This window comes from Phalacrocorax aristotelis, chromosome 13 (assembly GCF_949628215.1).
Source record: "Phalacrocorax aristotelis chromosome 13, bGulAri2.1, whole genome shotgun sequence".
NCBI lineage: Eukaryota > Metazoa > Chordata > Aves > Suliformes > Phalacrocoracidae > Phalacrocorax > Phalacrocorax aristotelis.
The window spans coordinates 18509836-18526195 of record NC_134288.1 but is presented as its reverse complement, the minus strand read 5'-3'; the positions used below and the strand labels follow the sequence as shown (position 1 = coordinate 18526195).

At 50.1% G+C, this 16360-nt stretch overlaps 4 non-coding genes across 4 annotated transcripts; all 4 read left to right on the top strand.

Annotated features, from left to right (window-relative positions):
• Positions 1-4252: 4252 nt before the first annotated feature.
• LOC142064376 (small nucleolar SNORD12/SNORD106) lies at positions 4253-4341 on the top strand. The gene has a single exon (XR_012663078.1). It is a non-coding gene; the product is annotated as a small nucleolar SNORD12/SNORD106 (small nucleolar RNA).
• Positions 4342-5252: 911 nt separating this feature from the next.
• Positions 5253-5343, top strand: LOC142064375 (small nucleolar SNORD12/SNORD106). The gene has a single exon (XR_012663077.1). It is a non-coding gene; the product is annotated as a small nucleolar SNORD12/SNORD106 (small nucleolar RNA).
• A 921-nt stretch (positions 5344-6264) lies between these two features.
• Positions 6265-6355, top strand: LOC142064374 (small nucleolar SNORD12/SNORD106). The gene has a single exon (XR_012663076.1). It is a non-coding gene; the product is annotated as a small nucleolar SNORD12/SNORD106 (small nucleolar RNA).
• A 920-nt stretch (positions 6356-7275) lies between these two features.
• LOC142064373 (small nucleolar SNORD12/SNORD106) lies at positions 7276-7366 on the top strand. Its single transcript, XR_012663075.1, has one exon. It is a non-coding gene; the product is annotated as a small nucleolar SNORD12/SNORD106 (small nucleolar RNA).
• The last annotated feature ends 8994 nt before the right edge of the window (positions 7367-16360 follow it).

The window sequence follows — 16360 nt, the reverse complement described above, 5'->3', positions numbered from 1 at the left end:
TTTTTTTTTTAATTCTATTACAAAATTTTTATGCTGGAAAATTACAATCCATATTAGAAATTTCCTGAATTTTGGAGGCATCTGGTGCTGGGTTTTCAGCTTAGGCTACTACGTCAAGAAGTCAGAGGCTGCATCCCAGTTAAAATTCGGATTTCTTCATGTTCAGTTCTGGTGTGAAAAAAAAAATGACCCTGAACATAACAATGTAGCAGTTGAATGCTGGCATGTGAAATATTTAATCATCCCATGAGATTAACGAGGTCTTGTTTAGCAATTCACAAGCGTTTCTACTTTCATCAAGTTTCCCCTTCCTTGGGCACTAGAGAAAAGCATGATTCTGTGCTAGCGCTCAGTGTCGGCATTTGGAAGAAGCAGAAAACATGCCCCTGTGAAGGCTGACATATACGAGCATTCCCCAGAAGTTGTGGTACTGTTAAAAAATGCATGTGACTGCCTTTTAACCTTTTACCTTTGGTATGTAAGGTTAGATGGAGCACTGGCTCCTGCACGCCTCGCAGAAGAGCAGACACAGGGACCCAAGACCGGAGAGGCCCAGCCCAGCAACTGCAGCCTGCAGCTGCAGTGAATAACCACCCGCAGCAAGAAAAGTGCGAAGCTGTCCAGTGGCAGATGTGTCCTGCAGGCAAAATCCCTGCTGACTGGCTGTAAGGCAAAGCTTTCGCAGGCTGGCTGCTCTGCCCAGCAATGCTCCACAGAAGAGGTCCCTCTGCAAGTGAAAAACGAGAAGAATTGGGACTTCAGTATATTCTGACTTTTGCTGCCTCTGGAGGAACTTCCTCAGTTCAGTGAGTCTTGCTACAATGAGCCCTGTTCAACATTATTCTGCCAAGGAGAATAAAACCCACTGAAACCAAATACATTTGATGCTAAGCTGTGCTGCAGCTGTTTAACACCCCAGGCCTCCCCATTTTCCCTTCCTTGCCAAGCTAGGCAACACAAATCACGGTTACAGTTCCTTTTGCATTGTACGTGTGACTTGGGTTTGCACTGTAACAAGATTAGTTTTCCCTGTAATCCTCTTAAAATGTCCTTCCTCTGATTGTTCTTCTCATCTTTTGGCGTTCTGCAATCTCATCTTTTGGCGTTCTGCAATTTGGATTAATAGGATTGAGAGTTATTCCATAAGTCCTGTTAGATGAACTGCTTTCAAGAATTGGTTGCCTACAAACACATTTAATTTGGAAAAAGCATTTCTATGGTAGCTGAATTATGCAGTGTTATGCCAAACATACTGTAAGGCCTACATATGTACATGCAGTATGTGTCTGTAGATATGACTAGACGAGGTGAATAAAACAAGATAAACTTATTCATTTCAGAGTGTCCAAAATATCTCACGTGGCGTCTCTATGCAAACTTGCAGAGGCCTGGCTGTATGTTTGCAAACTAGATGACAAATTCACCACGTGCCTTTTCTTGTTCTCATCACATTTCAAGCACCATCCTTGAACTACCCTTTCCATTGGTCCCACAGGACATATTCACCTTGCAATCAGCTTGACCTGCTCCCCGTCGCTGAATCCTTGTTTAGTGGTAGAAGGTTGCTACCAAAGTAACAGCTGGTTTGCTGAAGCACTGATGTGACAAGTCACACAATGCTAACACTTGGTACAACTCGGAGTGAGCGACTGAACAGCTCTGCCTGGTGCCTTGGCGTAACCAGTGTGTATTTTACAAACATAAAAACCCAAAGCATGCAGCAATTACATGATTTTGTGCTAGTCTAGACCAGAGCTGCTTATTGCAGAATAACAGTGCTCACCTCCTGTGTTTAGCCCCAAAGAACATCCTGCTGATGTAAAACTAGCGTACAGCTCTGTGCCTTCCCCTGCCTCTTCCCCTGCCTCTTCCGTTTCAGCCCCATTGCTTCAGTTGACCAACTGAATTATTCTAGTGACAAAAGTTCCTGCCTTCCCCAGGAGGTGCTGGGAGGGGGGTCATCAGTGCAGAACATTTCTGAGTCATACAGTGGCACCCCCTGCTATGCAGCAACCACTAGTGAGGGATGAAACGCTGTGCTTGGCTGACCTTTCTCAACATGAATCGATGCACACACTCTGTGCGAGTGTAGGTCACAAAAAAATACCTTCGATGCGCATTCAAGGCTGTCACGTGGCAGGTCTACACTAGATACGGGCGAATGAATTCAGAGTCCATTTCCAAGGTGAATTTATAGCTATGAAATCACTGCACACGGCAGTGCTCAGGTTACATGCCTGGCTGTTCTCATTCAAGACACATCCTTCTCTCTTTATTCCGTTCCTCATGTTACTCAGTGGCAAACTACTTAACGCAATGTAATTTGCCTGTCTGTGGCCACCTAAAAGCAAAGTAACTGTTACTGTGACGTGTTCCCCAAACCGCGGTAGGCACCTCCCCAGTGACACAAAGCTGAGCCGAAAACCCAGTCGCACCTCAGCAGGGAGCCTGAGCTGGGAAAAATACAGGGGTGTGGGTGGGCAGTCCTTGATTAACCGTCTGGGGGCTCCTGCTCTGGATTCGGCGTGGATCAGGGGCTTGATGTTGCCACTGTACTTGCACATGCCTTTGGACACGTCACTAAACATCTCTGAATCAATCTTTTTTTTCATTTATAAGAAGAAAGTAAAGAGAAAATTAAATTTCCCAAGCCCTACTCGCCCACCCCGGCAATGCACGTTAGCCGTACTGATGCCCCAAGCCCGGGGCGTATGCAGCATGGCCGGTTTCAATCGCCGGACCTCCCCTGCAGCGTGACATACCCTGTGTACCGATGATATCCCCAAGAAAATGGAATTTTTGGAACTGTTCGCTAAAGCCATAACAATGAACTATGTGAGCCTGGTGAAACAGAAGTTGAGGGCCAGAGTCAGAAACTGAGACATAGGGAAGCACTTGGTTTAGGACTATGTCCTTGAGGAGAGCTGAGAGACTAATCAAACATCCCGCCTCAGAAGCCGCTGAGAACAGGGCGATACAGTGTATAGTCAAGGAGAACAACAAATTGGGCTGTAAATAAGAACTAAAATACTAAAAATCAGGCCCTTAGACCGGGAACCACCCCACCTCTAGTTAAAGTCCCTTAACCTATAATCATTCATGGTAAACTGAAAGTGAGCTGTGGTGTTACAACCAAGCGAGAAAGAAATTAACCAATTATTGGCTGAGGTGTGTGAATATTAGCTGTGATTGACATATTTAACAGTACAAATGCCTTGTAGTTTCTCGGTGCGGGGTGCAGCTTTGGGGGCCACCACCTCACACCAACCTTGGCACAAAAAATGGCTTGAATAAATCCCTCCGCTCTGTGTGTAGTTTGGCGTTTTGCACAGCGGGAGAACGAACCCGCTTTTCGGGATAACAGCGACACACACACTGGGAGCCAAGGGCGCCCCGCGGTGCCGGGGCCGGGCGGGAGGCCTGCAGCCGCCACCTCCGAGCGCGGGGACGGGCGAACCACCGGCACCCGCCCGCCTTCACGCGCCTCCTCACATGAAGCCCGGGCACAACGGCAGCCCCGGGGCGGGCTGCAGGCACTACACGGGCGCACCACCGTGAGGTGAACAGGCCCGGGGAGCAGCGGCGCGCCCGAGCACGCGCAGCGCCCCGTCCTGCCCTCCACCGCGAAATGGCGGCCCCGGTAACGCCTCCGCTGCCGGGCGCACCTCACACCACCTCCGGCGGCCCCGATGCCGCCGGAGCGGTGAGTGGCCCCCTCGGCTCACCGCCGCCCCTGCGAGCGGGGCGCGTCTGGGGGGGGGGGTGAGGGGCGAGAGGCTGAGCGCGGCCCGCCCAGGTAGCCCGAGCGGAACCGCCCGACATGGCGGCGGCGCCCGCCCTCAGCGTGGGCGGGGCGGGGGCGGGCCCCGCCGCCCCTATAAAGCGCCTCGCGCGGGAGCAGCCGCCCTCTTGCTCCGGCGTGGTTGAGGTGGGTGCGGGCTGGGGGTGGGCTGCGAGCGCGGTCGGGGGGCGGGTGGGTCCGTGCTGTCCCCCTCTGCCCCTTCCTGGTGGCCATCCCTGCCTGAGCGGGCCCCTGGCGGCCGCCGGTGCCGCCTGCCGGCCTGCTGAGGGGGCGGCCGGGCCGCGTGGCCGCCTCTTCGCTCGGCCTCGCGGGCGCCGTCCCCAGGTCCTCCTCTCCGGGTCCTGCGGGCTTTCCCCGCGGGCGACCGCCCTCCCCGGGACGGTCTTCGCGGAGCCGCCGGGGGAGGCAGGAGCGCGGCGCGGGTGTGCAGCGGCGGGACGCCGGGTGCTCGCTGGTGGAGGTGGTGACAGTTTTTTCCCCGTCAGAGCGACAGTGTTGATCTCTCGCTGTTCAAGCCAGGTCGTGTCTGATGCACCAGCGGGAAGCGCCGCTGCGTCCCTCGCGCTTGCGGAGCCGGCGCTGACTGTTCCCTTCGGCTTTGTTCGCAGGGTCCGGCGCGATCCGGCGTGCGATGAGGGCGGTCGCCTGGTTTGCTCCACCATGCCTGAACCTCTGGCAGGTGGGAATGGTAAGTCCTTCAAGTAACTGTTCCTTACTGTTTTGAGAACACATTTTTCTTCTTCAGAAGAGCTGTTCAGTTCCTTCTGCAGTGCTTTGTCAGGTTGGTGTCCCTGGAGACTTGACAGATACGTAGGTTTGGCCCTAGCCGCGATACTGTGGAGCTGACAGCAGAGAGGGTTTCCTCCTGCAGAAGCCTTGCAGCCTGGCCCTTTGTGCCATGTCTCACTCCCGCTGTGTGCGGGGTGGCAGCCCCAGCAGGGTGAGGAGTGCGCAGCCCGGGAAGGGCGGTGGGTTTACACCTCCGAGCCCCTGGCAAGCGCTGTGGCTGGAGAGAGGGGCGCCGTGCTGCCGCTGTGGCGGGGCGCTGGCTCTGGGGCGCCCGGCCGTGCCGCGCGCTGGTGGGCGTGCCGTGGTGCTCGCCGCGTGGGGCTCGCGGCTGCGCCGTTCCCCCGGCCGGGCTCTGCCGGCCGCGCGGCACTTGCTGCTGCACGTGCGACCTCCTGCCTTCGCGTCGGGAAGGCGGAAGCCTTGCGTGGCCGTAAAGGCTGGGCCTGCGGAGCCTGTTGTCTCTGCCTGCCTCTTTCTGTTGTGTCTGTCTTGACTGTTGTGCTCTGCTGTGGAAGCCCCATACATCAGTGTTTTTTATCTCGACGCCTGAGGTGTTTCCCCATCCCACTTGCATGAATTCACTCATTGCCCTTGGGTCAGCCGGCGGAGGTGGGAGTGTGGTACGGCCGCTGTGGGCGTGCAGCCACCCAACTGGGGACTTGCTGGTGTAAGTGATGACTGACTTTTTTCCCCATCAGAGCGACAGTGTTGATTTCTCACTGTTCAGGCCAGATCGTGTCTGATGCACCAGCAGGGAAGTGCTGCTGTGTCGCACACCCCAGCAGGGCCTGGTGCTAACTGATGTATTTGGCTTTTACTCGCAGGGCTCTGCAGAGGCAGAGGGGGTGTTGAGCCTCTGGGGGACTGGATGTGATGGCTGTAGCTGGCAGTTGTGAATTGTGTGAAGAGGGCAGTCACCTGGTTTGCTGCACCATGGCTGAACCTTTAGCAAATAAGAATGGTAAGTCCTCAAAGTAACTGTTGATCACTGGTTTAAATGAAACAAAAAACGGGTAGGGGGGAAATACCTTTCTGCCGGGGAGTTGCTTCCAAAAGTCTTTGTCCCTGGAGACTTGACTGATATGTGAAATTGAACATAGCCTAGATATTGTAGAGGTGAAAGCACAGAGGCTTTCCTCATTTTCCTCATGCAGAAGCATTGCAACGAGGTCCACCGTGCCTCCTGTTGCTCCTCTTCTGGCATGTCCAAAATAGCAGGTGTAGCTAGTGAACAGGAGCCAGCAGGGCAAGGAATCTGTAAGCTGCACCAGTGCAGGCTGAGTTGGAGCAGTATGGTGGTTTACAGTTCTGTCCTGTTTGTTTCCCTGATGCATTGTGTTTCAAGAGCTCACTTTAAGGACATCCTGCATTGGAGATACGTGGGTGATCTGCTGTTCAGAGCAGCTGCCCCAGTAGGGACAGGAACCATCCTGGCTGAAGTGTGTCCCTTTGGAAGAGAGGTGCTGCGTAGAGTCTCTTCTGCCCTGCCCCTTGCTGGTCAACTTGAGGGAATGTGAGGGGATTGCAGATGTTCAGCATTCAGTGGTGGCCGTATGTGTGCCAGGCTTTGCCACTTGCTCTGCGTTACTTTGCTCTGTCTCTGTGGATCTGCTTGGTGGAGGTGGGAGTGTGGTACGGCCGCTGTGGGCGTGCAGCCACCCAACTGGGGACTTGCTGGTGTAAGTGATGACTGACTTTTTTCCCCATCAGAGCGACAGTGTTGATTTCTCACTGTTCAGGCCAGATCGTGTCTGATGCACCAGCAGGGAAGTGCTGCTGTGTCGCACACCCCAGCAGGGCCTGGTGCTAACTGATGTATTTGGCTTTTACTCGCAGGGCTCTGCAGAGGCAGAGGGGGTGTTGAGCCTCTGGGGGACTGGATGTGATGGCTGTAGCTGGCAGTTGTGAATTGTGTGAAGAGGGCAGTCACCTGGTTTGCTGCACCATGGCTGAACCTTTAGCAAATAAGAATGGTAAGTCCTCAAAGTAACTGTTGATCACTGGTTTAAATGAAACAAAAAACGGGTAGGGGGGAAATACCTTTCTGCCGGGGAGTTGCTTCCAAAAGTCTTTGTCCCTGGAGACTTGACTGATATGTGAAATTGAACATAGCCTAGATATTGTAGAGGTGAAAGCACAGAGGCTTTCCTCATTTTCCTCATGCAGAAGCATTGCAACGAGGTCCACCGTGCCTCCTGTTGCTCCTCTTCTGGCATGTCCAAAATAGCAGGTGTAGCTAGTGAACAGGAGCCAGCAGGGCAAGGAATCTGTAAGCTGCACCAGTGCAGGCTGAGTTGGAGCAGTATGGTGGTTTACAGTTCTGTCCTGTTTGTTTCCCTGATGCATTGTGTTTCAAGAGCTCACTTTAAGGACATCCTGCATTGGAGATACGTGGGTGATCTGCTGTTCAGAGCAGCTGCCCCAGTAGGGACAGGAACCATCCTGGCTGAAGTGTGTCCCTTTGGAAGAGAGGTGCTGCGTAGAGTCTCTTCTGCCCTGCCCCTTGCTGGTCAACTTGAGGGAATGTGAGGGGATTGCAGATGTTCAGCATTCAGTGGTGGCCGTATGTGTGCCAGGCTTTGCCACTTGCTCTGCGTTACTTTGCTCTGTCTCTGTGGATCTGCTGGTGGAGGTGGGAGTGTGGTACGGCCGCTGTGGGCGTGCAGCCACCCAACTGGGGACTTGCTGGTGTAAGTGATGACTGACTTTTTTCCCCATCAGAGCGACAGTGTTGATTTCTCACTGTTCAGGCCAGATCGTGTCTGATGCACCAGCAGGGAAGTGCTGCTGTGTCGCACACCCCAGCAGGGCCTGGTGCTAACTGATGTATTTGGCTTTTACTCGCAGGGCTCTGCAGAGGCAGAGGGGGTGTTGAGCCTCTGGGGGACTGGATGTGATGGCTGTAGCTGGCAGTTGTGAATTGTGTGAAGAGGGCAGTCACCTGGTTTGCTGCACTGTGCATGCCCCTCTGGCAGGGGAGAATGGTAAGTCTTTGATCCACCTGTGTTCGCTAGCTTAAATAAAAAGGAAAAACCTCCTTTCTTGCAAGGGAGTTGCTTCTGCCATGCTTTGACAGATTAGTGTCCCTGGAGATTTGACAGGTGTGTAGATCTGAGCATTGCAGCAGGGACCCTTTTAAGCATTGGACCTGAGTATCCAAGTGCAAGGTCCTGCCCCTGGGGAGGAACAACCCCACACACCAGTACAGGCTGGGGGTGACCTGCTGGAGAGCAGCTCTGCTGAGAAGGGCCTGGCAGTGAGGTGACCCTGAGCTGGCACTGTGCCCTTGGGCCCAAGAAGGCCAGTGGGACCTGGGCTGTATTAAAAGGAGTGTGGCCAGCAGGGCGAGGGAGGTTCTCCTCCTCCTCTGCTCTGCCCCAGTGAGGCCACATCTGGAGTGTTGTGTCTAGTTCTGGGCCCCCCAGTTTAAGAAGGATGGGGAACTACTCGAGTCCAGTGGAGAGCTCTGAAGGTGATCAGGGGACTGGAGCATCTCCCTTGTGAGGAAAGGCTGAGAGACCTGGGTTTCTTGAGCCTGGAGAAGACTGGGGGGCGATCCTGTCAATGCTTTTAAATATCTGAAGGGCGGGTGTCAAGAGGATGGGCTGGACTCTTTTCAGTGGCGCCCAACAACAGGCCAAGGGGCAACGGGCACAAGCTGGAACACGGGAAGTTCCGCTTAAACATTACGAGAAAAAAAAACCCTTCCCTGTGCAGGTGCCAGAGCAGGGGCACAGGCGGCCCAGAGAGGCTGTGGGGTCCCTTCCCTGGAGACATTCACACCCCGCCTGGACGCAGTCCTGTGCCCCCTGCTCTGGGTGTACCTGCTCAAGCAGGGGTGGGACGGGGTGATCTCCGGCGGGCCCTTCCAGCCCTTACCATTCTGGGATTCTATCAACACCTGTTGGAATACTCAAAGTTTCCTTTTACTGTATTTCCTACAGCGATTAATACCTTGTCAGTTGTTAAGGGCATGAAGATTTTTCAAATGTAATTGATTGCCTCCTTCAGCTGAAGAGCACCTGTCATGGTGACTTCAGACATTTTTCCCCCACCAGATTGTCAATGCTGATGTGAGCTTATGTTTTAGGCAGATTGACTGATACCACAGATGCAAGGTGCTTCAGTTCCTCGTGTGGCTGTAATATTGAGGTGATGTGCCCTTGCGTATCTGGCAGGGAAACTGCGTGTATGCGGCTTTGAGGGTGGGCAGCACTGGAGGGTGCTGTCTGCACTTACAGTAACACTGACTGTAACACCATCCGACATGCGTAAAAGATGTGAGGATTAAAAGTGAAAGGACTGTTGCTTTCAAAAGATCTCAAGTAAATGGCAGAGAGTTCTGACAGGTTTCAATTTAACCTTAAGGGCATAAACATAGCTTTCTTTTGTTTTTGTTTTGCTCCATTTAAGCAGTGTTAAAAATTAGGTGGTGCTTAGAGTCAGGGAGGTTTTGTCCTTCATATTTTTCTTCCTCCCCCCGAATGGGAGGTTCTCAATGCCTTGGAGAAGGATGGATGAAAGTTAGCTTCCAGCAATGTATCTATTTGCAAAAAGACGGATTGCTTTTGGGGTCCTTTTTCTTCCTTTCTTTTTTGTAGAAGATCGATGATGTGACAACTTCTGAAAACGTGGCTGTTTGATTAGGATTTCACTAATGCTCTAAAAAATGTGCTTAAAAGAACTTTACTTCATTGGATAAACAGCTGTTGTCACTGGCTTAATTCAGTTAAAGCCTTGTGTTGCTGTTCAGGTGCCTGTTGTGCAGCTATCTTATTTCCAAGGGGGCTGAAGTCTGGTAGCCTGTATCTATAAAGAGCATAAATGTGACCTTTCTGTATGGCACTCTTTAAATTCAAAAGGAATGCGAGTGCTCTGTGTCAGATGGTGAAGCTGGTAGAGCTGACCAAATATGTTACTTTGACACTCTCTGGTCAGGCAGTTCCCCCAGGCTTTTGTCAGGTACTACTCTAAAAGTTCCCACAATGCAGTTTTAAGAGTGCATCCTATTTGGAGTGCCTGGCAGTGAAGTTCTTGCTGTTTCCAGAGCAACCTTCACCATCTAATAGTTTGGGGGAGGGAGGGGATTTGAAAGATAAATATTTGCTGTTTGTTGTAGAGTGGACTGACAAAATGTTGGCTGTTTTCTTGACAGGTTGAGACTTGTCAGAAGTTGCCCTAGGACCTGCTGTGATGTCAGTGTACTAGCAGAAAGGTGTCTTCTGCTAATGATGTCCCTCTCCATGCTGCTACCTGTGATCCCTTGTCCAAGCTACAGCACTCACATCACCCTGCAACAGCTCTGGTCTTTCCTCGGAGCTAGCAGGAGTGATTAATTGGTGTCCTGCCAACTTACAGACAAGAGGGTGTTATATTTTCCTTTCCCTTGGTATGAGGCGTTTAATTTTAATGGATTCTGGAACTTGCTGCACATTTAATATAATTGGATGCTTTTGTCTGCAAGGGCTGTGTTCACCACCTGACAACTAATGTTATCCTACCACAATCATTAAAAGTAAGGAAGCCTCTCCTTAGAGCAATTGTTGAGTATGGGAGGATGGCCTTCTGTGTAAGGAGGGGGGGATTCAAGTCTTGGCTGTCCCGTCATCCAGAAAGCTTTAGTGATGTATTGTTGGCAGCCTGTAAAGTGGGGAAGGGACATCTTTGCTGCAGCTGAAGCACAGTGTGCATGTCTGTACTGTTCAGAGCCTATTTTTAATAAAATCTGAGTACTGGGTGAATTCAGCTGGTGACTGATATTCTCTTTACAGCTTTTAACAGCCAATTTCTGGATGCTCTAATTTTTGGGGGGAGTTGGATGGTAGCAGGGCTTCTGTGTAGTGATTGCTTACACTGAGCTACCTCAAGCTAGAAAGGGGCATGATCTTATGGCAGTATAGTTTCATGTACCCTGAAGTAAAAGTGTTTAGTAGAGACTTGTCTGCTGCTGTGCTGCGGGAAACAGTACTTGGGCACGGTTCTGTATGTAACAGCTGGGTGCTAAAGGTTGACAACAGGTCTGTTCTCTGGACTAAAGGGAGAGGTGTAGTCTGCACTTTGCCTCCCTTGGAACCAAGGTCTCTTCCTCAGCTTCTCCCTTAGATACTGTGTGGGGAGCAGCTGGTGTAGAACATAATTCAGTGGGGATTTTAGCTGGCCTGGTAAAAGGTGTAGATTAGCATGGTCCCAGCTAAGTCACTGTGGCTTTGCAAATTCTCCCATACATGACTCTTACAGAAAAGTGATAGCAGCCTGGGAAGGAAGGGAAGCTGATGTCAGCCTCTGAGGATTTGCACGTTTCACTCCTGCAAGTGTGTTCAGCTAGCAGGAATGACTGCTGGCTAGAGAGACTTAGTGACAGATGTTCATTGAGATCCTGCAGCCTTCCCCTGGATGCTGTTTGGCAAACGTCCAGGTTTGTGGAGCAGCATAATTAAATATGGACTGTACATATGTGATGGAGCAGGGAACGACTAAACTAGAGGAAGCTAAAGGCTTTCCTAATACCAGAGCAATGCAGTCAAGAGCCCTAGGGTGTATTGCTTCCTGTGTCTGCCTTTCATATTGCAGATCAATTAACTGTACACATCTGGCCTCAGCAGGGGTGAAAAATCTCAGTGCACCTGTGCTGTGCAATGTCTGCTTGCATGTAGAGGGGTTCAATGGTGGTGAGTGTTCTGCTCGGAGGGCGAATGTGTTCTCCATCTGCTGTGCCCATTAGCGTGGCAGTCAGGAGTAGTGTCTGCATGATGCATAGTCAAACAGGCCTTGGCAGATGGCTCAGCAGGTCCTGGTCTGGTAGCGTTTGTACCCCCCGCTGGCAATGCAAATGAAGTAAATAAGCCCTTCAGATAAAGCTGATGTGAAGAATTGGGATACATATTAACCTGTGGTGTCCTGGACAGCAGGGTCAGATTCAAACCCCAGCCCTAATGATGGAAGAAATTATTCCCAATGTGCTGCTCTTGAAGTAGTGCAGCAGCCGGTATGTGCATTAGGGATGGGGTTAAAAAGCAAGTCCCGTGCAGCCTCAGGTTCCTGAGGAGCAGGGCCAACTGGCTGCTGAAGGTTCCTGTGTTGCTACTTCTGGGCCTGTGGAAGCTTGTAACTGATGGGTTGTTTCTGCTAAATACCAGCAGAAGGGCTGCTGCCTGAAGGCAGCTGGGTGCGTGTGTGTAGTGCCTGCAGGGAGCTGGCTAGCCTAACAGTGATAGTTCAGGTCAAAATAACTGAAGGGCGAAAGTGAGGCATGGGTAACAGGCTGAGGAAATCTTTAAGGAAAGATTTCCTGCAGCATTTGAAGAATTGCTGTGTTACTTTTACTGCCTGATAGCAACAGTGTAATTAATACTCTAATGGATTAGAAGTTATTTACAGTAACTACAAGTTTAGAGGGTATTTCAGCTACTTTAAAGCATAAATAAGTTTCAGTGGTTATGGGAGAGAACTTGGTATTTGCGTGGCCTTTGGCATGTATGTTTAGCAGGAAACAGCAATGAAAATCAGCTTTTAACCAGAGCTTAAAGCAGTCTTCTATTAAACTGGGTAGATATTTTTCTCATTCAATTAATGTAAGCAGCATAATCTGTTGAAACAACATATTGACGAGGGATCAGAACTGCTGCTAATACCCTTTTCATAATCTAGTGATCATACCTACCAGCAAGTGTGCTTTAGGGAGCAGAGCGTGCTGGTTGTCCGGTGGGAACTGTGAAGACAGATGCAGCTGGAACATGTTTTATTATGTCTCCAAGAAAAGTTGCTCAGGTGAGGATTCAAGCACTGCTGCTATTGCATATATGCATAGGAATGGAAGACAAAGCTGAAGATAACTGGTCCACTGTAGGCAACCCATGAATGCTCTCTAGTCTTGGATGCAGGGGCTGTTAGATGGAGGAACTGAACTGCATGCCATGAACCGAGTCTGGAGATCTCTGACCTGGCAGCGGTAGGGGGTGCTGTGTGAATGTGTTCCCCAAAGCTTAGAGAGGGCCAGATGGGGGTTCTGCATCAAACTGTCCGTTTGTTTGAGTTGTTCTGTGTGTATATAGTCAGGATGCTTTCATGTTGTCACTATAGCAGTGTGCTGTAATAAACCTCTGGACCAGTGCCATTAGCTTATTGTAAGAACAAGAAGTGTGACGAAGAAAAATCCTAAAAGTAACATCTGAACTTGTCAGAGGCTTTTATTTAGAGGAAGAGGAGGTCTTCTGTACTGATAAGCTGCTGCTTCAAAGCTTTTTATCAGCTGGAGCGACTGATATGCCTACAAACAGTAGGTACCTTAGGTGTGGCTTCATTTTACACTTGCCTCTGATTTTTCTGGAACTAGTTTGGGTCTAGAGAGCATCCCCCAGCGCTCCTTCCACACATTTGCTCCAAATTCTCATGCACTAGCTCAAAAATGTGAGCATGGCTGCCTTTACTATAAGCCTGTCTGGACAGAATTTCAGGAAAATGAGGATATAGGGTAGGCACAGCTGGTAAATTCAGGATGCAGGTCATTTCCTTTAGTACCATAGCACCTTTTTTTTTTTCCTGTTATACAGGATATCTTACCTTTTGATGCTTCTCCAAACACACTTGGTAATGAAGAGCTGGCTGAATTTGACTGTAGCCAGCTGTGGGCTCTCAGCCATGTGGTATGCTATGCTATGAGCTCAGGTAACTTTCCTGTGTGTAACCAAAAGCTATTAAAAAACTTGAGCTTGTAAGGGCCTTGCTAGTACAACTGGGGTACAGCCAAGAAATGAAGTAGGCTTCCTGGTTAACAGAGAAACCATCAAACTTTATTGTCTATACCAAGCATGGAGGTAAGATCACCCCATCTGGAAAATCTCTTAATGTAGCCCTTTGATAAAAGAGTGTGTGTGTGGCAGTTAACACTGAATTTGAAGCAATTTGCAGTGCTCTTCCTCAGAGCTGTCCTTGGCATTTGTTGTCCCATTGCTTGCCTGACTTCTGCAGGTACCGGTCAACTCCTGAGTGTGTCTGCTGGGTGTTCTGAATAAGGAGATGAAGGCCAGGAGATATGACTTGGACAGAGGCTGACTTAGAGCTTTTTCCCTGCACAGAGCACTCCCTCCTAGTTCTCAGAGGTCAGCAAAGGATAATCACAGCATGTCTGGAGATCGTACTCTGCTGTGAAGTGGCTGAACAGGGCAGTGGGGACAAATACGGAATTGTCAGTTCCATCGATTATGGCAGGAACAGACAATGCTGTATGTACTAATGTAACTTTCTAAAACCGAAATCTGGACTCGCTCACTAGGCTGGTATGCTTAAGCAAATGTTTACTTTTCTCAAACAGCCCTGTTTCTTGGTGCTGTGAGCATTTGAGAGGAAAATAGCACAGACTATTTGTCTGATGTTGCTTTTAATAGACATGTTTACATACAAAGTGAGAGGTTTAACATCTATATTCCCAAAGACCCAGGCATCTTTTTGCATGGTGATTATTACATTCTTTAGACCGTCTGTTAAGCAGGTGTGTTAGCTTATGGGATAGCAGAGTCCATTTCCTCACTGCTGCTTCTATTCTTTGTGTTGTTTCCTCTGCCTCCATCTCTGCTCAGTGATAGATAAAGTTATCTGACACATCAGCTGTGTTGACAGGCTAGATGTTATCATGGACAGCAATGAAGCAAAACTTGGCTTTGTGATTCGTCTAGGAAGATCCAGATTTCAGGACACTCAGACTGCCCCACAGGCAGTAAGGCGAAGGCTTTTTTTGAAGCAGAGGGTTTCCTTCTACAGCATCTGGTGTTTTAAAGAGATGTTCTGCAGCTACAGACCTGCACCCTTTTTGTCAGATCGCTTGCAGTGGTGGGGTGAAGTCAAGTGTCTTGGTTCAGCCCAAGTCTCATTTCACACTGTGGGAACTGCTGGCTTGTATTACAGCACCCAGGGTTGCCAGGCAGTTTCCCATCCAGGCATTGGGGTCAGGGTGCAGGTAGGGCTGAGGCCCTATGGCACTGCACTAGCTGTCTTCTGGCGGCTTTCATCTTGCAGAAAACTGCAATTCATGTCCCTCTGCTCCCTGCTGTGAGTTTTTCTTGCTCAGACCACCTGGTTGATGCTTAGGTTCAGCTCACTGTGTAGTGCGAGGACTTCTGCGCTCTCAGCAGGGTGAATAGAGAGGGGACAGTGGCTTTCCACCGAGGTGTCCAGCACACACGGCCAAAATTTCTCCTTTGCTCCATGATACCCACCAGATACTGGTGCTAAAGCCTTCTAGATTGTTCCACAGTAAATTAAACTCTGGGGAAAAGTGCTGGGGATGGTTCTCTACATGTTTACAGGGGTCTGAAGAAATTATCTTCACCTGTTTCTCTGCTCAGTGCCACTGTGAGGCTGGCAAGGACTGGATGTAACCTCTGCCCATGGGTCTTCCAGTGACTGAAATGGGGGCTCAAGTCTTCTACGATGTGGATGGGAAACACCTGGTAGCCTGCAGGTAGTAACAGAGTTGTCCTGGTGATGGGTAAAAATATTCTTTGTGCTACACCATATTCATAGTGTAAATGAAAGCAATTCCATTATATTCCCTAAGATTGTTTGGGCTCATGGAAACACGTTCAGGACCACTTCTGTCTGTGTTACTGAGAATCTGCCTGATATCTTCAGTGTTATATTTAGAAAAACATCTGCTGGCTAGCCTGCGCTTCACTGTGCCTTCCACTTGCTCTGTTCAGTTTTGAATGCTGTGGCTCGGTCACCTTGAAGTCCTCCCTCTAGTGCTGAGATTAAGCTTGACTTCTTTAATCTTTTCTCAAAGCAAATAATAAAGCCAGGGGCTGTCCTCATTTCCCAGCTTTGCAGACTCCCTCGGGTTCATGTAACCTTCCTCAGTGAGGATGTCCAGGGCCAGAGAGACTTTGGGAGATGCAGGCTGAGCATTGCCTGCATGAAGGAGCCAGGCACATTCCCAACCTCTGACAGAGTGGCAGGTGTCCCTCCGGTGGGCTGAGGAGGCCCAGCTGGTGCGTGGGGGTGGTCGGTAAGCAGATGCAGCCCCACATGGTGTTGCTTGCCCAGATGAATTCCCTGAAGGCCGTGCCTGAAAGCTGCTCTCTGAAGGTGGGGCAGCATGTCAGCGCCCAGGGGCTGGCCCAGAGTAGCGCACACATGCTTTCTGCTTCACACATGCTTTTCTTTCCTGCTGTGGGTGGCCCCGGTGTCTTCAGCAGCCTACTGCTTCTGGTTCAGGGCTGCTTTTTAATTGAAAGGGTGAGGCTTGTGCTTTTGATCGTCCCACAGAGACTGGAATGCTTGCACATCAGTTCAGGCAGGGCATGGCCTGTGGGCAGCAGCTAGCTTCTGGATACCGTTTCTCAGCAAGAAGAAACACTAAGCTCTACCTCTGCCCTTGTTTAGCAGCTTGGAGTATGTGCGCTTTTTGTGCTGCACAACTGCAGCTGTTGTATAGACATTGCCTCCTCCCATCAATTTTCCCAAATCTAGCTGGACAATTTAATGGCCTGCTGATGAAGAAAAGTGGTTGCTATCTCATGCGAATGGTTGCAAACCATCTGCAGGCTCATGGGAGCGCTGCTGTAATTGTTAAAAGTTACACTGGCGTGGTCTCCGTTCAAGTTTGCAAGAGTTTTGTCTACCAAGAAGAGAGAAACTTTTTTTTCTGTGAGATAAAGCACCCATGGGGGACGGTCTGTCCCTTGACACCAGCAGTTCAAAGCAGACTTCCTTTGAGTATTCACTGTCTCTTTTTTTTTACAGCAGGATATTTATAGGTGCGGTTTTCTTGGAAAT